Source organism: Salmo salar, chromosome ssa01 (assembly GCF_905237065.1).
Source record: "Salmo salar chromosome ssa01, Ssal_v3.1, whole genome shotgun sequence".
NCBI classification, from domain to species: Eukaryota; Metazoa; Chordata; class Actinopteri; order Salmoniformes; family Salmonidae; genus Salmo; species Salmo salar.
The window spans coordinates 44,780,999-44,808,005 of NC_059442.1; the positions used below are offsets into that span (position 1 = coordinate 44,780,999).

At 44.3% G+C, this 27,007-nt stretch overlaps 1 protein-coding gene across 3 annotated transcripts in view; it reads right to left on the reverse strand.

Moving 5' to 3' along the window:
- LOC106603225 (FERM domain-containing protein 6) overlaps positions 1 to 27,007 on the reverse strand; it is an 83,378-nt gene that overhangs the window by 33,422 nt on the left and 22,949 nt on the right. Inside the window, exon 1 of one of the 3 annotated variants that reach the window (XM_014196592.2) lies at positions 4,936 to 5,077. The exons of the other annotated variants lie outside the window; for them this stretch is intronic. The gene's annotated coding sequence lies outside the window, so the exon portion shown is untranslated. Of the gene's footprint in view, positions 1 to 4,935; positions 5,078 to 27,007 lie in introns of those variants that run through there. 3 annotated transcript variants of the gene reach the window in all.

Below are 27,007 nucleotides of genomic sequence, written 5' to 3' on the forward strand. Positions count from 1 at the left end.
AAGGTTTAAACACAGTTTCCCATGCTTGTTCAATGAACCATAAACAATTAATGAACATGCGGAACGGTCGTTAAGACATTAACAGCTTACAGATGGTAAGCAATTAAGGTCACAGTTATGAAAACTTAGGACACTAAAGAGGCCTTTCTACTGACTCTAAAAAACACTAAAAGAAAGATACCCAGGGTCCCTGCTCATCTGCGTGAACGTGCCTTCGGCATGCTGCAAGGAGGCCTGAGGACTGCAGATGTGGCCAGGGCAATAAATTGCAATGGCCGTACTGTGAAAAGCCTAAGACAGCTGATCGTCCTCGCAGAGGCAGACCACATGTAACATTTTAGACATGCGTTTTTCTGGATTATTTTGTTGTTATTCTGTCTCTCTGTTCAAATAAACCTACCATTAAAATTATAGACTGATCATTTCTTTGTCAGTGGGCAAACTTACAAAATCAGCAGGGGATCAAATACTTTTTTTCCCTCACTGTATTTAGGGATACACAACATTCTGAAATATATGTAGATATGTTTGTTAGAAATAATACTATATTTCCTTTGACGGAGTGATGCTGAATGTAAGAAATGGCCCCATTCAACCCCAATCTCCCCTAAAATATTAGAGAGAGGAAAAGAGAATGACTCACAACAGGCCTGACTGGAGAAATAGAAACATAAAAACATTTCAGATTAAATACATGTATAGAATGAGAATGAGATGGAGAATGACAGAGAGAGCGAGAGAGCAAGAAAGCGAGGGAGCACTCAAAGCACAGCCGTGAAAAAAACTGCTGCAGTCAGGAGAATTCCACACTAACATCTGCTTCTCATTCCAACAATGGAGGCCTTTGATTCCTGGCTCTCTCTCTCACACACACACACGGTTGGAGAGAAACGGACTACCACAAAAAAAAATTAGTTTAATATGTTACGTTATCAGCAAAAAAATATTTCAATCAGATTACAGATACATTTGAAGAACTAGATTACTTTTAAATACAGAAAGGATGTTCGTGAAAAAAAAAATAGGACACCTTTCTGTTTCTCAATGACATTCAGTAATGTCATTGAGGCGCAAGTTTAAGTTTGTTCTGCCTGAGCGAATCTGACCACAAGTCAGAGACCACTATGATGACACACTATGATGGCAGGAAAAGAGCAGGAATAGACTTTTGTAGGCTACAGTCCAAGCTATGTCTTCCAATGGTGTGACTAATGTCGGCATCCAAAGATTACCTAACTTGAATAAATGCTCGTTACAATTACCGTAAAAAGATTACAGTGATAGTATTGGTATTGTAAAACTGATTACAGTAACATCCTGTATAAGCTTACTGTAAATGTACAGCATGATACTGACAGCGGTTGCCAGCACATTACTGTCATTATATAATACAGCTGTATTGGTGTAATGATTACAGTAGGCTCATTTACAGTATAATGCCTTATTGCATAATACTGCATAGTTTTTCTTACTGTGAACACTTTCAATAATGTTGTTGAAAGCCTGGGCAGAAGCTACAGTAACTGCAGTTTCAGCATGGAACAGGTTACTTTTGAAAAACTTAATGATTACTTTGAGGATTACTTTAAATTCAGAACGGATGTTAGCTTTTCAGATTACAGATACTTTTGAAGAACTAGATGATTACCTCTAGGATTACTTTTAAATTCAGAAAGGATGTTTGTGAAAAAAATATTTGACACCATTCTGTTTCTCAATGATATTGAAATCAGCATTGACAAAAAGCGCAAGTTCAAGTTTGTTCTGCCTGAGCGAGTCTGACCAAGTCAGAGACCACTATGACGACACACCAAATGCGTTTGATGGATCGCGGGAAGAAAAGCAGGAATATGCTTTTGCAGGCTACAGTCCAAGCTATGTCTTCCAATGGTGCGACTGCTGATTATCCAACATGAATAAACGCTTTGAGGTAAGGACGATCGCAGTGGTGTAGCCTACGAGCGATCCGGAAATAACTTATTATTGATATCTACATAGCGCATTGAAGTGAATCACACTGCTGCTCTTTCATTTAGCTATTTGCGCCTTACGGATTGTGGTTGTTGTGGATGGCTGTTCACAAATGTATATGTGTATTTTTATCAAATAATGCTTGAATTTAAGTTTAAGCTTCCTAGCAATCATTGTTTATGCGACCAGTGGATAGCCAATAAAAAAATGCACTCTTCCAACAGCTGCATAGTAGTGTGGATCCCAGCCTATGGAATAAAAGTTATAGATTCCTCTCTGGTATTGTGCTCCACACTGTCAAAAACAAGTTTATTTTTTACGAGTTTATTTCTCAATCTAATTTGTACTGCTTAAAAAATATATATATATCCACAGGGCTAACAGACACATGCTCAAACTCGCCCACTTTTGATAGACTTACTGTAAACAGCTGCAAATCATCGAGATATCAGTTATCAGTGTCACCAACAAAAATTTCAACAATGGGCCTATAAGAAATGCAGCGTATGGCATACATGTTTCACATGCAAATAGCACTTTTCGGTAGTTCTCCAAAGCATGCCATTGCATTTATGTTTCAACCATGTTTTGAAGCAATGAGCCCAATCAGTCACCCATGACAACTAAATCATCATTCATGAATTCATAAACAGAGTGGGCTAATAAATCCTTAGTTTTGGGGTCATGCTCAGGTAAAACAATTTGGCTAATCTATATTTCCATATTTCCGAGTCATATTCTTGCAGATCAAGGGGTATTAAATGAATTGGAATGACTGAATCTGACAGACTTTTGGTTTTTAATTCAAAGATATAGCCTAATCATGTCATTATCTGTAGTAGAAAGCAATGGGTTAGAATAAGCCTACATAACCAACCCATAAAGTAAAATGCAACATCCATTTATGGCCAGCTATGTAAACTCTAACATTGATTTATCTTGCAATAGATGTCGTTCAATTCTTAATATTCATTTTTGTCTTCTTCTAATGCCTCTTAAGGGGAAAGTACCCATAAAAGTAACTGAAAGTAATCAGATTACATTACTGAGTTTGGGTAATCCCAAAATTATGTATTGATTACAATTTTGGACAGGTAACCTACCCAACCCTACGCACGCACGCACATACACATATATCTCCATACCTCCAACTCCAGCACACAAAGGCTACTTGCTAGAATTCCTTACAGCTCCATGCGATAGAGAATGGTATATTAGGACTCAACAGCAATGTTAGCTGATCTAAAGCCACACAAACATTGGGGGGAGCTAGCTAGCGGGAAAGGAAGACCAGAATGTGTCCAATGATGGATGCACATCATGTTTCTACTATCCCTCATCAGTGCATTCAGAAAATATTCCATATTTTGTTACATTGAAGCCTTATTCTAAAATTGATTAAATTGTTTTTTCCCCCTCATCAATCTACACACAATACCCCATATACTGACAAAGTAAAACAGGTTTTTAGAACATTTTGCTAATTTATAAAAATTAAATAACTTAAATATCCCATTTATATAAGTATTTAGAACCTTTACTCAGTACTTTGTTGAAGAATTTTGGCAGCGATTACAGCCTCTAGTTTTCTTGGGTATGACGCTGAAAGCTTGGCACATCTTAAAATTTGGGGAGTTTCTCCCATTTTTCTCTGCAGATCCTCTTAAGCTCTGTCAGGTTAGATGGGGAGCGTCGCTGCACAGCTATTTTCAGATCTCTCCAGAGATGTTTGATCGGGTTCAAGTCTGGGCTCTGGCTGGGCCACTCAAGGACATTCAGAGACATGTCCCGAAGCCACTCCTGCGTTGTCTTGGCTGTGTGCTTACGTTCGTTGTCCTGTTGGAAGGTGAACCGTCATCCCAGTCTGAGGTCCTGACCTCTCTGGAGGTGGTTTTCATCAAGGAGCTCTCTGTAGTTTGCTCCGTTCATCTTTCCCTCGATCCTGATTAGTCTCCCAATCCCTGCCACTGAAATAAATCCCCACAGCATGATGCTGCCACCACCATGCTTCCCCATAGGGATGGTGCCAGGTTTCCTCCAGAAGTGACGTTTGGCTTGAAGCCAAAGGGTTCAATCTTGGTTTCATCAGACCAGAGAATCTTGTTTCTCATGGTCTGAGAGTCTTTAGGTGCAACTCCAAGTGGGCTGTCATGTGCCTTTTACTGAGGAATGGCTTCCGTTTGGCCACTCTATCATAAAGGCCTCCACAGAGGAACTCTGGAGCTCGGTCAGAGTAACCATCTTGTTCTTGGTAACCTCCCTGACCAAGGCCCTTCTCCCCCGATTGCTCAGTTTGGGCAGGCAGGCCAGCTCTAGGAAGAGTCTTGGTTGTTCCAAACTTTTTCCATTTAAGAATGATGGAGGCCACTGTGCTCTTGGAACCTTCAATGCTGTAGACATTTTTTGGTACCCTTCCCAGATCTGTGCCTCGACACAATCCAGTCTCGGGTTTCTCTACGGACAATTTCTTCAACCTCATGGCTTGGTTTTTGCTCTGACATCAAATCAAATTTTGTTGGTCACATACACATGGTTAGCAGATGTTATTGCGAGTGTAGTGAAATTCTTGTGATTCTAGTTCAGACAGGACAGCAATATCTAACAAGTAATCTAACAATTCCACAACAACTACCTAATACACACAAATCTAAGTAAAGGAATGGAATAAGAATATATACAGATAAATATATGGATGAGCAATGACAGAGTGGCATAGGCAAGATGCAATAGATGGTATAAAATACAGTATATACATATGAGATGAGTAATGCAACATATGTAAACATGATTAAAGTGGCATTATTAAAGTGACTAGTGATCCATTTACTAAAGTGGGCTATGATTTCAAGTCTGTATGTAGGTAGCAGCCTCTGCGTTAGTGATGGCTGTTTCACAGTCTGATGGCCTTGAGATAGAAAGTGTTTTTCAGTCTCTCGGTCCCAGCTTTGATGCACCTGTACTGACCTCGCCTTCTGGATGGTACCGGACTGAACAGGCTCGGGTGGTTGTCCTTGATTATCTTTTTGGCCTTCCTGTGACATCGGGTGCTGTAGGTGTCCTGGAGGGCAGGTAGTTTGCCCCCGGTGATGCGTTGTGCAGACCGCACCACCCTCTGGAGAGCCCTGCAGCTGTGGGCGGTGTAGTTGCCGTACCAGGCGGTGATACAGCCCGACAGGATGCTCTCAATTATGCATCTGTAAAAGTTTGTCAGGGATTTAGGTGACAAGTCAAATTTCTTCAGCCTCCTGAGATTGAAGAAGGCGCTGTTGCGCCTTCTTCACCACACTGTGTGTGGGTGGGCCATTTCAGTTTGTCCATGATGTTTCCACCTTCTCCATACACTGTCAACTGTGGGACCTTATATTGACATGTGTGTGCCTTTCCAAACCATGACCAATACATTGATTTTACCACAGGTGGACTCCAATCAAGTTGTAGAAACATCTCAAGGATGATCAACGGAAACAGGATGCACCTGAGCTCAATTTCGTGTCTCTTAGCAAAGGGTCTGAATACTTATGTAAATAAGGTATCTGTTTTTTATTTTTAATACATTTGCAACAACAAAAAAATCTACAAACCTGTTTTCGCCTAGTCATTATGGGGTATTGTGTGTAGATTAAAATTCAACAATACATTTTAGATTAAGGCTGTAACGTACCAAAATGTGGAGTCTGAATACTTTCTGAATGCACCGTATACTGTAGGTCAATGGTAACAGAGGTTTATAGAAATTCAGTACATAATGCTAATTCACAGACATCTCTGACAGTAAAAGTACAGCTGGACAGAAATCTCTAGCCTGGTCCCAGATCTGTTTAGCTTTTGCCAACTCCATTGCTGTCATCAATAGATGTTTGCCACAAACAGATTGGCACTCAGGTTAGAAATCTCTTCTGGACCCCCAAAACCACTTCCTACTCCTTCCTAGTTTCTATCTAAAAATGTTTTAATTTGTTTTTAAAAAGAAATAAAAAAAATGGCAGAAGTGGAAATTATCTTTGTGTCCCAAATAGCACCTTATTCCCTACATAGTGCCCTATGGACCCTGGTCAAAAAACAGTGCATTACATAGGGCAGGGTTACCCAACTGGCAGCCTGTAGACCCGCTGGTGGTTTTATTTGGCACCCCATGTTTTCTGAAGAAAAATAATAATAATTAACACATTTGGGGGAATTTTCATTGTTAGACATAAAAAAAGCTAAAAACACCATGAAATCAGCTCCAAGTGATTTTAATTTGGGAAATCTGTTCCCAAGTATTTCCACGCATAATACAGAGACCTGTGATCATATACAAATATAAGCAAGGTTTTAAATTGTTACATTTTAGTCACATATTATATCTGTTTGGGCTTCTTGCGGTCCATTTTCAGTCTACAAATGATTTGCAATTATGACATTTGGAAAATACTTTATGACTACGCTATTTATTTACTGCTGTCTTCTAGCCCACTCTGGTTAATCAGCTGAATACAGTCTGCAGTAGGTCTGGTTGGCTGGCAGCGCTCCACTGAAACAGGGGGAGAAGGAGAGCGAGAGTGTACTTGAGAATGAGAGACAAATAGATATAACAATGCAGATCACAGATCTGCATCAGTCTATATTAGTTACTATGCTGTTAGTTCATTTGAGTTGCTCCTTCATTAATTATCCTAAAAAATAAGATTTTCAGCCCTGGCCTAATATTCTAAGAGTTGATTTAGGTTGGGCCGGCACGGGTTTATGGTTTGCGCAACATTGTAACCTATGTTTGAGAACAACCCGTGGCCGTGGCTGTGTAAGAAGAGCGCCAGTATCTCACATAACTATGAGATTCACTTTCTAGGATCTCTCTCCCTCTCCACTCTGATAGACATAAGCCTGCAACTCTCATCTCTCCAGCATTGCACTTAATTTATTTCCTTATAGAATCATAGGGTTCTGAAGGAAATGCAGCACCCCTGATACATTTGCTAAAGTTCTAGAATTACTGCTGTCTGTTCAGAAACAAATGAAATCATTCAGAATAGCCTACTACAACATGAGAGGGCACTTAATTTAGTCACAGGGGATCAATAGCTTCTTTTAGAAGTGGATTGTAGCACAATAACAAGAAATATCCTACAGTCGGGAACGTGCGGCAAATCTGTCAGTGAAAAAAACTGCATGCAGACAAAACAGGCCTTTCGCAATATTTCAAATACAAATCGAGGTGAAACACAGGATGGAAAGCAAATGGCTCCTACTGAAAAGAGAAGACTACGCTGTAGACTACCAAAATATTTGATCAACTACCAAATATTGTTTTACAAAAGAGAGAGAGAGAGAGGCTTTTGGTACGAGCGCATCGGCCATCACCAGCTGGTGAGTTGTGCATCATTGGGTGAGTCAGTGAAACTGGAGAGGATTTTTAGGACCATAATTTCCTCCTCATATTGTAGCCTACAATACAGTGAGGGAAAAAGTATTTGATACCCTGCTGATTTTGTACGTTTGCCCATTGACAAAGAAATGATCAGTCTATAATTTTAATGGTAGGTTTATTTGAACAGTAAGAGACAGAATAACAACAAAATAATCCAGAAAAACGCATGTCAAAATATTTTGAAATTGATTAGCATTTTAATGAGGGAAATAAGTATGACCCCCTCTCAATCAGAAAGATTTCTGGCTCGCAGGTGTCTTTTATATAGGTAACGAGCTGAGATTAGGAGCACACTCTTAACCTGTTGGGGATAGGGGGCAGTATTTGCACGGCCGGATAAAAAAACGTACCCGATTTAATCTGGTTATTACTCCTGCCCAGTAACTAGAATATGCATATAATTATTGGCTTTGGATAGAAAACACCCTAAAGTTTCTAAAACTGTTTGAATGGTGTCTGTGAGTATAACACAACTCATATGGCAGGCAAAAACCTGAGAAGATTCCTTACAGGAAGTGGCCTGTCTGACCATTCCTTGAGCTTCTTGACTCTGTTTATTGAAGACTGAGGATCTTTGCTGTAACGTGACACTTCCTACGGCTCCCATAGGCTCTCAGAAGGCGGGAAAAAGCTGAATGATGTAATTCCAGCCCCAGGCTGAAACACATTAGAGCTTCTGGCAAGTGCTCTATCAGAGGACAATGGTCTCAGGCGCGTGCACAAGTCGACCCCATGTTTTTATTTTCTATCGTCTTTGAACCTAAACACAGATTCCCGGTCGGAATATTATCGCTTTTTTTACGAGAAAAATGGCATAAAAATTTATTTTAAACAGCGGTTGACATGCTTCGAAGTACGGTAATGGAATATTTCGACATTTTTTGTCACGAAATGCGTCGTGCGCGTAACCCTTATTTACCCTTTCGGATAGTGTCTTGAACGCACAAACAAAACGCCGCTATTTGGATATAACTATGGATTATTTGGGACCAAACCAACATTTGTTATTGAAGTAGAAGTCCTGGGAGTGCATTCTGATGAAGAACACCAAAGGTAATAACATTTTTCTTATAGTAAATCTGACTTTGGTGAGTGCTAAACTTGCTGGGTGTCTAAATAGCTAGCCCTGTGATGCCGGGCTATCTACTTAGAATATTGCAAAATGTGCTTTCACCGAAAAGCTATTTTAAAATCGGACATATCGAGTGCATAGAGGAGTTCTGTATCTATAATTCTTAAAATAATTGTTATGCTTTTTGTGAACGTTTATCGTGAGTAATTTAGTAACTGTTTAGTAAATTCACCGGAAGTTTGCGGGGGGTATGCTAGTTCTGAACGTCACATGCTAATGTAAAAAGCTGTTTTTTGATATAAATATGAACTTGATTGAACAAAACATGCATGTATTGTATAACATAATGTCCTAGGTGTGTCATCTGATGAAGATCATCAAAGGTTAGTGCTGCATTTAGCTGTGGTTTGGGTTTATGTGACATTATATGCTAGCTTGAAAAATGGGTGTCTGATTATTTCTGGCTGGGTACTCTGCTGACATAATCTAATGTTTTGCTTTCGTTGTAAAGCCTTTTTGAAATCGGACAGTGTGGTTAGATTAACGAGAGTCTTGTCTTTAAAATGGTGTAAAATAGTCATATGTTTGAGAAATTGAAGTAATAGCATTTCTAAGGTATTTGAATAAGCGCCACAGGATTCCACTGGCTGTTACGTAGGTGGGACAATTTCGTCCCGCCAACCCTAGAGAGGTTAAAGGGAGTGCTCCTAATCTCAGTTTGTTACCTGTATAAAAGACACTTGTCCACAGAAGCAATCAATCAATCAGATTCAAAAACTCTCCACCATGGCCAAGACCAAAGAGCTCTCCAAGGATGTCAGGGACAGGATTGTGGACCTACACAAGGCTGGAATGGGCTACAAGACCATCGCCAAGCAGCTTGGTGAGAAGGTGACAACAGTTGGTGCGAGTATTTGCAAATGGAAGAAACACAAAATAACTGTCAATCTCCCTCGGCCTGGGGTTCCATGCAAGATCTCACCTCGTGGAGTTGCAATGATCATGAGAACAGTGAGGAATCAGCCCAGAACTACACTGGAGGATCTTGTCAATGATTTCAAGGCAGCTGGGACCATAGTCACCAAGAAAACAATTGGTAACACACTACGCCGTGAAGGACTGAAATCCTGCAGCGCCCGCAAGGTCCCCCTGCTCAAGAAAGCACATATACATGCCCGTCTGAAGTTTGCCAATGAACATCTGAATGATTCAGAGGACAACTGGGTGAAAGTGTTGTGGTCAGATGAGACCAAAATGGAGCTCTTTGGCATCAACTCAACTCGCCGTGTTTGGAGGAGGAGGAATGCTGCCTATAACCCCAAGAACACCATCCCCACCATCAAACATGGAGGTGGAAACATTATGCTTTGGGGGTGTTTTTCTGCTAAGGGGACAGGACAACTTCACCGCATCAAAGGGACGATGGACGGGGCCATGTACCATCAGATCTTGGGTGAGAACCTCCTTCCCTCAGCCAGGGCATTGAAAATGGGTCGTGGATGGGTATTCCAGCATGACAATGACCCAAAACACACAGCCAAGGCAACAAAGGAGTGGCTCAAGAAGAAGCACATTAAGGTCCTGGAGTGGCCTAGCCAGTCTCCAGACCTTAATCCCACAGAAAATCTGTGGAGGGAGCTGAAGGTTCGAGTTGCCAAACGTCAGCCTCGAAACCTTAATGACTTGGAGAAGATCTGCAAAGAGGAGTGGGACAAAATCCCTCCTGAGATGTGTGCAAACCTGGTGGCCAACTACAAGAAACGTCTGACCTCTGTGATTGCCAACAAAGGTTTTGCCACCAAATATTAAGTCATGTTTTGCAGAGGGGTCAAATACTTATTTCCCCCATTAAAATGTAAATAATTTTATAACATTTTTGACATGTGTTTTTCTGGATTTTTTTGTTGTTATTCTGTCTCTCACTGTTCAAATAAACCTACCATTAAAATGGATCATTTCCTTGTCAGTGGGCAAATGTACAAAATCAGCAGGGGATCAAATACTTTTTCCCCTCACTGTATGTGTCTCCACACACCTAGGCCTAGGATATTGATGGACTCAAGACAAGGTCGTTTTTATTGATCTCTGATTCTCAGTTTGTCAGTGTCAAGGTAGCCTGCCATTATTAAAAAATATTCTGCCAAAAGTAGAATTGCATGAAATGCATTTATAAAAAGGCCACATTTTTCCCAGACCCTAGGCTACTAAAAATGTGCAACTTCTGTAAGTGCCTCTACTCTTTTGCTTTATGCCACTACGCAAATGTGATGATATGAATGCAATGCTTTATTGTAAAAGTGATTTTCAGAACTCTATTTTTCTCAATTTCCGCCTGACTGATGTGCCCAAAGTAAACTGCCTGTTACTCAGGCCCAGAAGCCAGGATATGCATATAATTGGTAGCATTGGATAGAAAACACTTTGAAGTGTGTAGAAATGTTAAAATAAAACACAATTGATATGGCAGGCGAATATCCAAAGACAAACCAACATATTATTTTTTTGTTTGAGCTCCCTGGCTCTTATAATGGAAAGCTATGGGTTCTATGTAATTCCAGCTCCCAGATTGCAATTCCTATGGCTTGCACTAGATGTCAACAGTCTTTGTTCATTGTTTTAGGCTTGTTTCTTCAAAAACGAGCAAGAATTTTGAGTTTTTGTACAAAACCAGTCTGTTGGCACGCGAGGACGCTCGCTTACTAATTTTACTTTTCTATTGAACATACTTCTTTCCATATAAAATATTATAGTTTATTTACATTTTAGGATACATGAGGATTAAATAGAAATGTAGTTTGACTTGTTTGAACAAAGTTTAGCGGTAGCTTTTTGGACTCCTTTGTCTGCATGTCGAACGAGTCGATTACTGAAATTGATGGCGCCAACTAAACAGACTTTTTGGGATATAAAGAAGGATTTTATCTAACAAAACGACCATTCCTGTTGTAGCTGTGGATCCTTGGGATTGCAAACAGAGGAAGATCTTCAAAAGCAAGTGATTTATTTAATTGCTATTTGTGATTTTATGATGCATGTGCTGGTTGAAAAATATGTTGATGTGGGGCGCTGTCCTCAAACAATCGCATGGTATGCTTTCGCTGTAAAGCCTATAAATCGGACAATGCAGTTAGATTAACACGAATTTAAGCTTTTAAACGATGTATGTTCATAAATGTTTAATATTACGATTATTTATTTGAATTGTGCGCCCTCCAATTTCACCGGATGTTGTCGACAGGTGTCCTGCTAGCGGGACGCCTAGCCTTAAGAAGTAGATTTAAAAGGAATAGTGCCGAGACTGGTGTAAAAAATATGGTAGAAGGAAACTTTCTCGCCCATGTTTAAATCAATTCAATGCTTTTTAACTTTAGTAGTACATGTAAGGTATTCCAGCAGATACTGATCACATACAGAGATGATAATCATGTCTTTCGCTAACTAAGTACCAATAACTGCAATTACCCTATGCATGCTGTAATGAATTCCAATAGAAAACCCAGCCTCATTTGAATGCTCATTGTGGTCTATTGCCCACCTAAATCAAATTCTTGCTTTTTGAGTGACCTTGCAGAACTACTCACTCAGCTAAGCTCTGTATCTACTTATATTCTTCTCATGGGGGATTTTAACATTAACATACGCATTGATTACTCCCATAACAAAATTGCAGAATACTTTTGTCTGTACTGGACTGTTGTGATTTTCCAACATTATCGGGGCACATTATGGATCTAGTATGCTGTTCTGGAGTGAGAACTGGGCATCAGGATCCGACCTCAGTGGACAAGGGCTTATCTGACCGCAAGGCCCTTCTCACGACTGCCTCCATCTCAATACCAGCACTTTGTAAAAACAGACTGATAACCTTCCGGAATCTGAAATCTTTCACCCCCAGAAACATTATCCGATGTGCAATTACTCAATCTCACTTAAAATGGAAGTTGAACAATATAAAACCGGGGACTATGCCCAGTTAACAATATTGCCCCTTTAAAAACTTGGGAGATCTCCTTCAAACACTCTTCACCATGGTTTAACAAGTACAGTATGTACGTTCTATGAAAGCTGCTGGGCACAAACTGGAGAGAAGATGGAGGAAAACAAACCTAATGGTGCATGCCCAGGCCCTGGCATATCCTCAGACTGCTTACAAAGAGGCACTGAACACGGCACGTAACGAACCCAGAATGCTATTTTCTGTTGTATAGAAATTTGTTCAACCCCCAGATAAATCCTCCTTTACCCCCTCTGTTGAACAATTTAACAGTTTTCTTGAATTTTTCCAATCCACAATCAAGGGCATCTACTGCACTATACAATCTAGACCTTGCTTTGGACCTGCCCCTCTGCTTCATACAGAGCCTCCCAGCTGCAGTTTCACCAAATTCTAAATTGACAACCTCAACATCTGTCAACTACCTGCCCCTTGGACTCTATTCCCTCAGGACTCATAAAATCCAGCCTCATTCTCAGGCCAACTATAACCAAGATCATAAATTACTCTCTTAATTCAGGCACTGTGCCTTGTTCCCTGAAAACTGCCTCCATTACACCAACCTTGAGAAAACCTGGACTGGACTCCAACGCCCTAAGCAATTACAGACCAATTTCCAACCTGCCCTTTCTATCAAAGGTCCTTGAACGTGTGGACTCAACACAGCCACAGAACTGATTTGATCTACCCCTCAAACAACAATCTGCATGAACCCTTCCACTAAGGCTGGGCGATATGACGATATATATCGTGTGACGATAGAAAAACGTCTATCGTTTCATATTATGCTCTATCGTTTATTTAGTTGTGTCGCAAATCACACTCTTTACGGAAATATTTTATGTCAATTGGACGACACTTTGCGTTCTTCCAGTGCCGTGTAGAAGGACATTTGCAACACAAACATGGAGGAGAGTGAACGTGACACAGAGCACGGAGAAACGGAGCTCGTACCTAAAAAAGGGGCTACTTCGGTCGCATGGACATGGTTTGGGTATGAAAAGTCTGACACGTACCAGAAAACCGCCGCAAGCCGGTCAGGCTCAAACACCACTAATCTCTTTTACCACCTACGCAAGAATCATGTGAAACAGTATGGAGAGAGTCTACGGATGAGACCCAAAAAAGTACAGTCGAGTGCTCAAAACAAACCCGACTCAGATGTTGCAAGAGGCTTTTGCCCGTGGCACACCATATGGCAAAGAATCTTGAAGATGGAAGGAGATAACAGCTGCCGTCACAACTTACATCTGCAAAGACATGGCCCCAATTTACACGGTCGAGAAACGAGGGTTTCGTGAGTTGGTGCTAACACTTGACCCAAGGTACCAAATGCAAATTGATATGTGACACACATTAATGACAAAATAACATGCAAAACAGGCAAGCCCCCTAGTGCTGCTCTGCACACACAAGCTTGTTAGTTAGCTTGTTTGCTCTGGTCCAACGTTAAACCAACTCGGAAGTTCAAAGATTCACTGTTCCTCCATAGAAGCCGCTTCTCTGTTGGTATAAATCAGATAAAGCATGTCATAAGATGCCCAGAGCTTCAAGGCAAGCTTCCTCCATTCTCTCTCACGCTCTCCTCAACCGCAAAATTTCATTTGCATCTCACGCCCTACACTGTGACTGGCAGAACAGTGTGTGTATTTGTCTTTCATTATGATTAAACCATGCTGTTACGGCAAAATACAATTTGCTCTTAACGACTTTCCTATGCAGATTAAATGGCTTACCCGCTCCATAGCAAGCTGCTCTACCCGCACTGATTGGTGAGGTAATTTAATGTTGAGCTAAATGTTTTAAAAAATGTGGTTTCAGAGGTTTAAAAACAAACAGTAAGGAACAATATAAACCACTACTTTTTTAGGTTCGAACCGGTTCAGAACTTTATTTTGCTGATAGGAACAGTGGAAGGAAACCCCCAAAAATGGTTCTGTTCAGAACAAACGATTGGAAAATAATTTTGTTTCCAACCCCTAGTTAAAACACTCGTAAGCCTAAGTTCCATGGCTATTCGGGAAACCAGGCCCAGGTAAGAGTAACAAATTACTTGTTGGTGGCAGCAGATGAAGGTGACACCAGCATCCTTTTACTATTAGACATGTTAGCAGCGTTTGGCACAGTGAATCATGAGATTCTCATCAGCAGACTGAAGAACTTGCTTGGATTCTCTGGCAAAGTACTCTAGTGGTTTTGCTCCTTTCTGACTGACAGGCAAGAATTTGTGAAACTTGGCAATTACAAATCCAACCCTGCCACAGTCACTCAAGGGTTGCCACAGGGCTGTTTTTCTGGGACCACTCCTGTTTTCTATATACATGCTGCCACTTGGTATACTACTCTGAAGATTTGGACTGAACTTTCATTTTTATACTGAGCTTGTGCTTAGATGAACACTTTCTCCCTTTCTTTGGATGATGACACCATCAAAGCTTCCCCCACAGCCAATAACCTTGGTGTCCTTTTTTACTCTAGACTCTCATTTGAAGCACACATCCGCAACATCAAGAAAGTGCAATTTTTCCACCTGCGTAACGTTGCTCGAATCGAGTCGTTCTTGTCCACTGGATGCTGAGAAGCTTGTGAATGCCCTGGTAACATCTCGACAAACCATCAAACAGGCAAAGCGTCAATACTGGACTGAAACAAGTATGAGAGCATGAGCTGTTCTGGACGACTGTGTGATCACGCTCTCCGTAGCTGATGCGAGTAAGACCTTTAAACAGGTCAACAATCACAAGGCCGCAGGGCCAGACAGATTAGAAGGATGTGTACTCCGAGCATGCGCTGACCAACTGGCAAGTGTCTTCACTGACATTTTCAACCTCCCTCTGTCAGTCTGTAATACCAACACGTTTCAAGCAGACCACCATAGTCCCTGTGCCCAAGAACACTAAGGTAACCTGCCTAAAAGACTACTGACCCGTAGCACTCACATCTGTAGCCATGAAGTGCTTTGAAAGGCGGGTATTGGCTCACATCAACACAATTATCCCAGAAACCCTAGACCCACTCAAATTTGTATACCACCCCAACCGATCCACAGATGATGCGATCTCTATTGCACTCCACACTGCCTTTTCACACCTGGACAAAAGGAACACCTATGTGAGAATGCTGTTCATTGACCACAGCTCAGCGTTCAACACCATACTGCCCTCAAAGCTCATCATTAAGCTAAGGACACTGGGACTAAACACCTCCCTCTGCAACTGGATCCTGGACTTCCTGACGGGCCGCCCCCAGGTGGCAAGTGTAGATAACACATCCGCCATGCTGATCCTCAACAAGGGGCCCCTCAGGGGTGCGTGCTCAGTCCCCTCCTGTACTCCCTGTTCACTCATGACTGCATGGCCAGGCACGACTCCAACAACATCATCAAGATGGCCGATGACACAACAGTGGTAGGCCTGATCACCGACAACGACAAGACAGCCTATAGGGAGGTCAGAGACCTGGCCGTGTGGTGCCAGGACAACAAACTCTCCCTCAACGTGATCAAGGCAAAGGAGATAATTGTGGACTACAGGAAAAGGAGGACCGAGCACATCTCCATTCTCATCGATGACTGGTTGCGTCACTGCCTGGTATGGCAACTGCTCGGCCTCCGACCGCAAGACACTACAGAGGGTAGTGCGTACGGCCTAGTCCATCACTGAGACTATATATATATTCCTAGTTCTAAATTTTTTGAGTGGAGCATGCTTATTTAAGCTGGTGAGGAAGGCACTTTTAACCTGTCTGGGCTAGGGGGCAGTATTTTCACGGCCGGATGAAAAATGTACCCAATTTAACTTGTTATGGATAGGGGGCAGTATTTTCACGGCCGGATAAAAACCGTACCCGATTTAATCGGGTTATTACTCCTGCCCAGAAACTAGAATAAGCATATAATTATTAGCTTATCTTCTCAGGTTTTTGCCTGCCATATGAGTTCTGTTATACTCACAGACATCATTCAAACAGTTTTAGAAACTTTGGAGTGTTTTCTATCCAAAGCTAATAATTATATGCATATTCTAGTTACTGGGCAGGAGTAGTAACCAGATTAAAGAGGGTACGTTTTTTTATTTGTTGCACCCGTGAATGAGAGTGCTGTACCAATTCAACTGGTATGTGGTAATAGTGCCCCAAGCCTTTGTTTAGGCCTCTATATACTGTCACGTCCTAACCAGTATAATGGTTATTTGTTATTGTAGTTTGGTCAGGACGTGGCAGAGGGTATTTTGTTTATGTGGTTCGGGTTGGTGATTTATGTAGAAGGGTGTTTGATTTATTATTTCCGGGTTTTGGTCTATGTTCTGTGTTTTGTATTTCTATGTTGTTTCTGGTTTGTTGTATTTCTATGTTTAGGTTGATGGGGAGTTGGACTCTCAATTGGAGGCAGGTGCTGTCTTGTTGCCTCTGATTGAGAGTCCTATATATGGGTAATTGTTTGGTGTAGTGTTGTGGGAGATTGTTTCTTGTTTTGCCTGTGTGAGCATGACAAGACTTTTTTGTTGTTTGTGCTTTCTTCATTTTGTTATTTTGGTGTTCACTTTATTTTAAAATAAATATAAGATGAGCATCCACATTCCTGCTGCGTTTTGGTCCTCTATTCCCGACGACAACCGTTACAGAATCTCCCACCACAAAATGACCAAGCAGCAGAGAAAGGAGCCAAGGGAATTCGGTCTGGACTATAGGAAGCAGCGCGCTCGGGAGGAGATGGCATCCTGGTCGCTGGAGGTGTTGGAGTCACGGATTGACTGGACATGGGAACAATTACTGGACCACTGTGACAACCTGCCTGGGAGGAAGGTAGAGCACGAGAGGCACCCCCAATAATTTTTTTGGGGGGGGGGCACACGGGTAGTTTGGCTGGGCCAAGGGTGAGCCCTAAGCCAGCTACCCGTGTTTATATGGAGAAGCGTATGGAGTGGAGGGCGCCGTGTTTTGCTGAAGTGCGCACAATCTCACCCATACGCACGCACAGTCCGGTGCGAGGTATTCCAGCCCCTCGCAGATGCCGTGCTAGAGTGGGCATCCAGCCTGGTAGGAGGATGCCTGCACAGCGCGTCTGGTCGCCGGTACGCCTCCTAGGACCAGGCTACCCCAGTCCCGCTCTACGCACGGCAACCATCAGGCTCCTGCACAGCCCAGTTCGCCCTGTACCAGCACTCCGCTCGTACAGGGCTACTAGTTCCATCCAGCCAGGACGGGTTGTGCAGGTGGTGAGATCAAGACCGCCTGTGCGCCTCCATGGCCCGGTGTTTCCAGTTCCTGTCTCTCGTGCTGACCCGGAAGTGCGAAACCCCAGTCTGGCACGTCCAGTACCAGCACCACGCATCAAGCTTCCAATGAGTCAGCCCAGTCCAGTACAGCCTGTTCCTGCTCCTCGCACGAGCGCTGGGGTGCGTGTTCCCAGGCTGATACCTCCAGTACCAGCACCACGCATCAGGCTTCCAGTGCGTCAACCCAGTCCGACTCGGCCTGTTCCCGCTCCCCGCACTAGCCCTGAGGTGCATGTCCCCAGACTGGCACATCCAGTACCAGTACCACGCGTCAGGCTTCCAGTGCGTCAGCCCAGCCTCGAGAGTTCGGCAATAGTGTGCAGTCCAGAGTATCCGGCACCAGTGTGCAGTCCAGAGTATCCGGCACCAGTGTGCAGTCCAGAGTATCCGGCACCAGTGTGCAGTCCAGAGTATCCGGCAACAGTGTCTAGTCCGGAACCGAGGGAGACTGCCTGCGACCCGGAACCGAGGGAGTCTGCCTGCGACCCGGAACCGAGGGAGTCTGCCTGCGACCCGGAACCGAGGGAGACTGCCTGCGACCCGGAACCGAGGGAGTCTGCCTGCGACCCGGAACCGAGGGAGTCTGCCTGCGACCCGGAACCGAGGGAGTCGGCCTGCGACCCGGAACCGAGGGGGGGGGGGGTCGGCCTGCGACCCGGGACCGAGGGGGGGGGTCGGCCTACGACCCGGAACCGAGGGGGGGGTCGGCCTGCGACCCGGGACCGAGGGGGGAGTCGGCCTATGACCCGGGACCGAGGGGGGTCAGCCTGCGACCCGGAACCGGGTGAGTCTGCCTATGACCCGGAACCAAGGGAGTCTATCAGCAACCCGGAACTAAGTAAGTCTGTTGACGATCCGGAACTAAATATGATTAACTGTGTATCAAATGAGTCTGCCTACAGTGTGGAACGGAAGAGGTCTGCCTACGATCCGGAACGATGGGAGTCTGCCTACGGCCCGAAACTGAGCAAGTCTGTCTGCATTCTGGAGGACAGTAGGCCGGAGCCAGAACCACCTCCTGTATAGGTGGGTTGGGGAGGGTGGGTGTAGCACAAGTGCCGTCGGTGACGGCAGCCACCCTCCCTTCCCTCCCTTTAGTTTAGGGGGATTTTTTTTTGTTAAAAAAAAAAAAAATGTATGAGGTGCATCCGGGGTCTGCACCTTTTAGGGGGGGGTACTGTCACGTCCTGACCAGTATAATGGTTATTTGTTATTGTAGTTTGGTCAGGACGTGGCAGAGGGTATTTTGTTTATGTGGTTCGGGGTGGTGATTTATGTAGTAGGGTGTTTGATTTATTATTTCCGGGTTTTGGTCTATGTTCTATGTTTTGTATTTCTGTTGTTTCTGGTTTGTTCTATTTCTATGTTTAGGTTAGGGGGGGGTTGGACTCTCAATTGGAGGCAGGTGCTGTCTCCGTTGCCTCTGATTGAGAGTCCTATATATGGGTAATTGTTTGGTGTAGTGTTGTAGGAGATTGTTTCTTGTTTTGCCTGTGTGAGCATGACAAGACTGTATTGTTGTTCGTGCTTTCTTTTTGTTATGTTGGTGTTCACTTTATTTAAAAATAAATATAAGATGAGCATCCACATTCCTGCTCCGTTTTGGTCCTCTATTCCCGGTGACAACCGTTACATATACAAATACATACTATATATACAGTATATACCACACACACACACACACACACACACACACACACACACACACACGGCAAGCTCTAATCCCATGCAATTACAGTACAATACAAACCCTGCCTCCCCTTAATACATGTAATTTATTTATTACAATTACTGTAAAAAGATTAGTACAGTAAAAGTATTAGTACCATAAAACTGATTACGTTAACATGCTGTAGGCCTACAGTAAATTTACATCATTATACTAGCAGCAGAGATGTCAGCAAATTCCTGTAATTATATAATACTCCGAGTGGGTCAGCGGTCTAAGGCACTGCATCTCAGTGGTAGAGGCGTCACTACAGACCTTAGCTCAATTCCAGGCTGTATCACAACCGGCCGTGATTGGGAGTCCCAATCGCACAATTAGCCCAGCGTCAACTGGGTTAGGGTTTGGCTGTAACTGTAAATAAGAATTTGTTCTTAACTGACTTGCCTAGTTAAAAGGTTAAATAAATAGAATACAGCTGTAATGATTACAGTAGGCTTATTTAGAGTATAATACTGTATTGCAGTGGTTCCCAAACTTTTTATAGTCCCGTACCCCTTCAAACATTCAACCTCCAGCTGCTTACCCCCTCTAGCACCAGGGTCAGCACACTCTCAAATTTAGTTTTTTGCCATCATTGTAAGCCTGCCACACACTATACAATACATTTATTAAACATAAGAATGAGTGCGAGTTGCCACAACCCGGCTTGTGGGAAGTGATAAAGAGCTCTAATCAAAAATGTTGCTTTTTATTTAGACATCTTACATATAAAACCTTATTTGTTCATCGAAAATTGTGAATAACTCACCACAGGTTAATGAGAAGGGTGTGCTTGAAAGGATGCACATAACTCTGCAATGTTGTATTGGAAAGAGTCTCAGTCTTAAATCATTTTCCACACACAGTCTGTGCCTGTATTTATTTTTCATGCTAGTGAGGGCCGAGAATCCACTCTCATATAGGTACGTGGTTGCAAAGGGCACCAGTGTCTTAACAGCGAGATTTGCTAAGGCAGGATACTCTGAGCGCAGCCCAATCCAGAAATCGGGCAGTGGCTTCTGATTAAAATACATTTCCCCAGAACCGCTTGTTGCAATTTCTATGAGGCTCTCGTTCAGATATCGGTAAGTGGACTGGAGGCAGGGCATGAAAGGGATAACGAATCCAGCTGTTTGTGTCATCCGTTTCGGGAAAGTACCTGCGTAATTGCGCACCCAACTCACTCAGGTGCTTCACTATATTTGACATTGTCCGTATTCTTGAGTTCATTTGCACCCCAAAAAAATCATACCATGATGTGTTGTCCTTCTTAATGCAGACAGAGAAGAGCTCCAACTTTTAATCATAGCCTCAATTTTGTCCCGCACATTGAATTTAGTTGCGGAGAGTCCCTGTAATCCTAGATTCTGATTATTCAGGCGAGAAAAAACATCACTTACTTTTCAAATTGGCATGTTTTGTTTCTAAATGTCTGCGCAAGAGTGAAGGTTTCATCGAGTTGTGAGATAGTACTTTCACACATATAACACACTGTGGCGGCTGAAGAAAGGCACTACTCCCAATATAAGTGAACCCCAAATCAATGTAGTTCTCATCATATTTGTGCCTCTTCGATGGTCCAACGTCCCTGTCTGTTGTTCGGTGCTTCCCGGGTAAGGGGGCAGTAGCTCTTTGGCTGTATCAGATTCACAACTGTCAGTGTCCATGCTAGCTGGGCTAACAACAAATGTAGAATTACTGATGCTAGCATTGGATGTGCTCGTGGAAGCAGAACAACTTGTGTCATCGATAGGTGCTGGTAGTAGCAGTACCACCAGTAGGACGCGGGCCTTACTTTGTTTTACCATTTATCAATTTTCAAGCAAATGGAATGAGCAGCAGCTACGTTTGGCTTCATACGGACCGTTAATGGAATTTGCACGAGAGAGTAACGGTTAATGTGATTGGATGTTAATTATTTGACTAGGCTACCTGTATTTGACATTGTGTTGTTATTTCGCTGAACACTACATGGTTTAATTTTATTTTTGCCAGTGCAACGAGGCTACTCAGACGAGAAAAAAGCCTCACCCAAATGTAAAGTCCGGTTGGAAAATATAAATGGACTGTTTGAAAATGTGAGGAATTAAAATGAATATTTCTTAAGATGTATATGTATATATATATTTTTTTTATAAAAAAATTATGTGAATCACATTTCTATTTGGCGTACCCCCGACGGCATTGCGCGTAACCCCAGTACCCCAGTTTGGGAATACCTGCAGTATTGTATAATACCGCACAGTTTTTCTTACTGTAAAACCTCTTACAGCATCCCTGCCGTAAAGCAAAATTTTTTATTTAGCTCTGAAACCCTGCTGCCAGTATAATGCTGTAAATGCACAGGGGAAAGTTTTTGCATGCATCATATGATCCAATGTGATGCCACACTTTGTAACAAGGGAACTAGGGTGGGACAATTTCAACCTTTGTCCTATCGTGATTATGTATCCATAAAACATTGTGATATATGACGTTATCAGTCCCTATTGGCCAACCCAAATAAGGGGCTATGGCGCGAAATGGAATGCTATAACTGGACGAATTATGATGAAAGATAATGTTGTTGAAAGCCTGGGAGGAGGTTAAGTGCAGGCAAATCCTTTCTAACATTCATTTCTGGTGGAAGAGCTTTAGCATGGAACAGGTTTGTGTGTGTGTGTCGCGCTCATGATGGAGCAGTGACAGAGTTAAGTTATACAGCATGGTCTGGATTGAAGCATTCTACCATCTTGACAACTGGATAATAATTACTTCATTTGCGACATAAAATAATAGTAAATAAATCATATTGTTTGTTACTTCTCTAATACAGTTGTGATTGAGAATAGCTTAGGCTATAGCTTAGGATATAGACGTTCATTCTTATTTTTGATAGTGGCAACTTTAGGACAACCCCTTCTTAGGCTAGAATTTTTGGGAAATAAGCTACTGCTCATAACTTTATCTTGTCTTAAAGCTTTTATGATAGGCTTGTACGGTGATAGGTTATTGACCATTTGGCTTTCAACTTTGCATGGAGGGATTTTCCAGGCCCGCAAGGATAATTTTTCTTAATAAGCTTAAACTTGATTAAACTTCTCATTTGATTTTTCTATAGGCTATTTTGTTCTTGTTTGTTCTCTTATTATTAGTCCTCTGGCTACTTTTTAGGCTATTCAAACAACTTTTTGAGATGGAACTCAGTTACATTCATTGTTTGATCAGGAGAAAGCCATGCATAAAACAATGAAAGGGTAGCCTATAGCCCAAAATCATATTCATTGCCTATTGAATGGAGAGAAATGTGCATTCCTCTCTTGCTATAGCAAATAGGAATAGGCAAATTACTCAGAATGTCACTTGTGTGCCGTCCTGCTGTGCGCTGCGAGACTCCGTTCTTTACTGCGCGGGGCCAGTCAAGTTCAAATAAGCTAAACCATCGTCTGTCACATCACAATGTCATCACCATTGACGATGGATGTCAATCATTGTCGATAAGACTACGCTATTGTAATCTCACCCAACCCTAAAGGGAACACTACATCACTCATTCCCAATACCAGCCTGCAGGCATGGTCATGAGAGTATGCACTTCAGGTTGTCCTCTCCTCGTCTTACTGTTATTGATCTTCTACACCTCAGACAATCAAGATAGACACTGTATCTTATAAGCCTCAGACAAATAATTGTAGGGCTCCCGAGTGGTGCAGCGGTCTAAGGTACTGCATCGCCGTGCTAGAGGCGTTGCTACAGACCTGGGTTCATTCCCGGGCTGTGCCACAACCAGCCGTGGCCAGGAGTCCCATAGGACAGCGCACAATTGGCTCAGCGTTGTCCGGGGTAGGGGAGGGTTTGGCTGGTGGGGCTTTACTTGGCTCTAGCGACTTCTTGTGGCGGGCCAGGTGCCTGCAGGCTGACACCGGTCGCCAGTTGAACGGTGTTTCCTCCTACACATTGGTGCGGCTGGCTTCCGGGTAAAGCTGGCGGGTGTTAAGGAGCGCGGTTAGGCGGGTCATGTTCTGGAGGAAGCATGACTCCACCTTCGCCTCTCCAGAGCCCGTTGGGGAGTTGCAGCGATGAGACAAGATCAGAAATGTGAGAAAACGGAGGTAAAATACAACAACAAAAAATACAAGAAAATAAAAAGAGTTGTTATAAATGTTGATAGAAAGTGTTTCCTTGGTAATCAAATATGGCTGACCCCAATTAGTCGACTGGTCGATAGGCTGTCGGTTGACCAAGATTTTATTTTAGTTAGGCAGTAGCAAATTTAAAAAAGATATATATATTACACACACACACATATATATATATATATATATATATATATATATATATATATATATATATATATATATATATATATATATATATATACACACATATATATATATATATATATATATATATATATATATATACACACATACACACGAGACACCTGTCTGATCCATTGCGGAGGCCGAGACTAATCCATTGCGGAGGCCGAGACTAATCCATTGCGGAGGCCGCAGGGATGGCACAGTCCAAGAAGAACGGGAGTGTGGATAAGATGCACATCTCTCTCCAGAATACGCTCTCTCCCAACAATCTGTGCACATTCATTGTTTCATAACTGCATTGTGTGAATTGTTTCCATTTGATTGTTAGTGTATATCAATTCCCCAGTATATACATCACCAGTAATACATTTACCATTAATTCCTATAATTTCTAATCTACAATGTTTGTGTGGTTATAGTCATTTCTGTTAATGCAGTCAATATATTAGTATTACAGTCTTACAGTTGTCATTGTCGGAGTGGACAAGTTGTTTGCAGAGCGCACAACCTATGCTACACTTGTGAGAAGAGGTTTGTTCATTTTATTCCATTTACGAGTTGTCAATTTAGTCATTTTGTTTGGAGCGCTCCTATCAATGTTTAGTAAGGACGTGCACCTGATTACACCTAGAAGTAGGCTAGGCCTATAGGCTATCTGGCCCGTGCACAAATGTAGGCATGTAAATGTGCTCATTTGGGGATCTGATAGTATTTCTGATTGGCTTAGAACACCACCACTAATGAGCTGAGGAGCTTCTCAAAGTAATGTTTTCTTCACCTCAAACTGCAAGCAAATGAAGTCTGTTTTTCATCCATTGGGAATGACAATGGTTCCTCAATGTATTTGAAAAATCTTTCAAACTCGATAACCACTCAGCGTAAAAGGGAAAAATGCCGTGCTCTGATCCAGTGGAAACATCATAAAATAGGCCTACCTGGTGAGCTCTTATCCCTTGTGCAAAATAGCCTACAGCTGTGTCTGTCCCGAGTTCACTGGTACTGGAAACTCTGAAGGCCCAGAATATTTTATACAATGTTGCAAGTTGCTAGCTCGAGAGCAAGCTTCTGGCCAGACTCAAGATGATAATTGATAAAATGATTCAAGTTCATTGCGACAGGCCATGCGTAGCAAATGTGATTTCTAGGATATTTATTTTTAGCAGGATATTTTCTACCTGCAGGCTGCAATGTTCTTATTTGTTGGCTTTATGTGGGCAATTTTTTTACATAGTTGGCAATGGCAATGAATTGTTTACCAGTTGCTAAGCAGTTGCTAGGGACTCTTTTGGAAGAAGCTAGCTAGCTAACTGTAACGGCTGTCTTCTGTAGAAATGGACCAAGGCGCAGCAGGTATGTGAATACTCATCTTTAATTAAAATAAAGGAGTAGAGCATCCACTTAACAATTCAAACAATATATAAGACAGGAACAGTTTTGCAGGCACACAACACGCAGTGCAAAAACAACTACCCACAAAACCAAGTGACAAACATACTCCTACATATATGACTCCCAATCAGGAACAACGATCCCCAGCTGTTCCTGATCAGGAGTCACAAGACCAACACAGAACAATCACACACACAAGACTGCCACGTCCTGACCCCAAAACTACAACAACAGCTCCATCTGCTGGTCAGGACGTGACAGTACCCCCCCTCAAGGTGCAGACCCCGGAATGCACCTAACAACGAAAAAAACACCAACAAACAAAATCCCCAACAAAACCCCTAAACAATAACCCCTAAACAATAAGGGAGGGAAGGGAGGGTGGCTGCCGTCAACGACGGCACTGTGCTACACCCTCCCTCCCCAACCCACCTATCCTGGAGGTGGCTCCGGTGCAGGACGTGGACCCTGCTCCACCCTCGGCGTCGCCCACTTCGGTGGAGCCGATAGCTGCGCCAGGGAGACGGACCCCTCGAGCCGGGCCGGAGGACAGGAGGGCCCCTCGAGCCGGGCCGGGGACAGGAGGGCCCCTCGGGCCGGGCCGGGGACAGGAGGGCCCCTCGGGCCGGGCCGGGGGCAGGAGGGCCCCTCGGGCCGGGCCGGGAGCAGGAGGGGCCCCTCGGGCCGGGCCGGGAGCAGGAGGGCCCCTCGGGCCGGGCCGGGGAGCAGGAGGGCCCCTCGGGCCGGGCCGGAGAGCAGGAGGGCCCCTCGGGCCGGGCCGGAGAGCAGGAGGGCCCTCGGGCCGGGCCGGAGAGCATGCGGGCCACTCGGGCCGGGCCGGAAGGCATGCGGGCCACTCGGGCTGGGCCGGAAGGCATGCGGGCCACTCGGGCTGGGCCGGAAGGCATGCGGGCCACTCGGGCTGGGCCGGAAGGCATGCGGGCCACTCGGGCTGGGCCGGAAGGCATGCGGGCCACTCGGGCTGGGCCGGAAGGCATGCGGGCCACTCGGGCTGGGCCGGAAGGCATGCGGGCCACTCGGGCTGGGCCGGAAGGGAAGGCATGCGGGCCACTCGGGCTGGGCCGGAAGGGAAGGCATGCGGGCCACTCGGGCTGGGCCGGAGGGCAGGAGGACCACTCGGGCTGGACCGGAGGGCAGGAGGACCACTCGGGCTGGACCGGAGGGCAGGAGGACCACTCGGGCTGGACCGGAGGGCAGGAGGACCACTCGGGCTGGACCGGAGGGCAGGAGGACCACTCGGGCTGGACCGGAGGGCAGGAGGACCACTCGGGCTGATCCTGACAGGCCGGGCACCCTGGCAGATCAGGGCAGGCGGGCACCTCTGGCAGAACCGGGCAGTCCGGCCACTCTGGCAGAACAGGGCAGTCCGGCCACTCCGGCAGTTCAGGGCAGTCCGGCCACTCCGGCAGTTCAGGGCAGTCCGGCCACTCCGGCAGTTCAGGGCAGTCCGGCCACTCCGGCAGTTCAGGGCAGTCCGGCCACTCCGGCAGTTCAGGGCAGTCCGGCCACTCCGGCAGTTCAGGGCAGTCCGGCCACTCCGGCAGTTCAGGGCAGTCCGGCCACTCCGGCAGTTCAGGGCAGTCCGGCCACTCCGGCAGTTCAGGGCAGTCCGGCCACTCCGGCAGTTCAGGGCAGTCCGGCCACTCCGGCAGTTCAGGGCAGTCCGGCCACTCCGGCAGTTCAGGGCAGTCCGGCAGTTCAGCGCAGTCCGGCCACTCCGGCAGTTCAGCGCAGTCCGGCCACTCCGGCAGTTCAGCGCAGTCCGGCCACTCCGGCAGTTCAGCGCAGTCCGGCCACTCCGGCGACTGTTGACTGGCGGGCAGCTCCGACGACTGTTGACTGGCGGGCAGCTCCGACGACTGTTG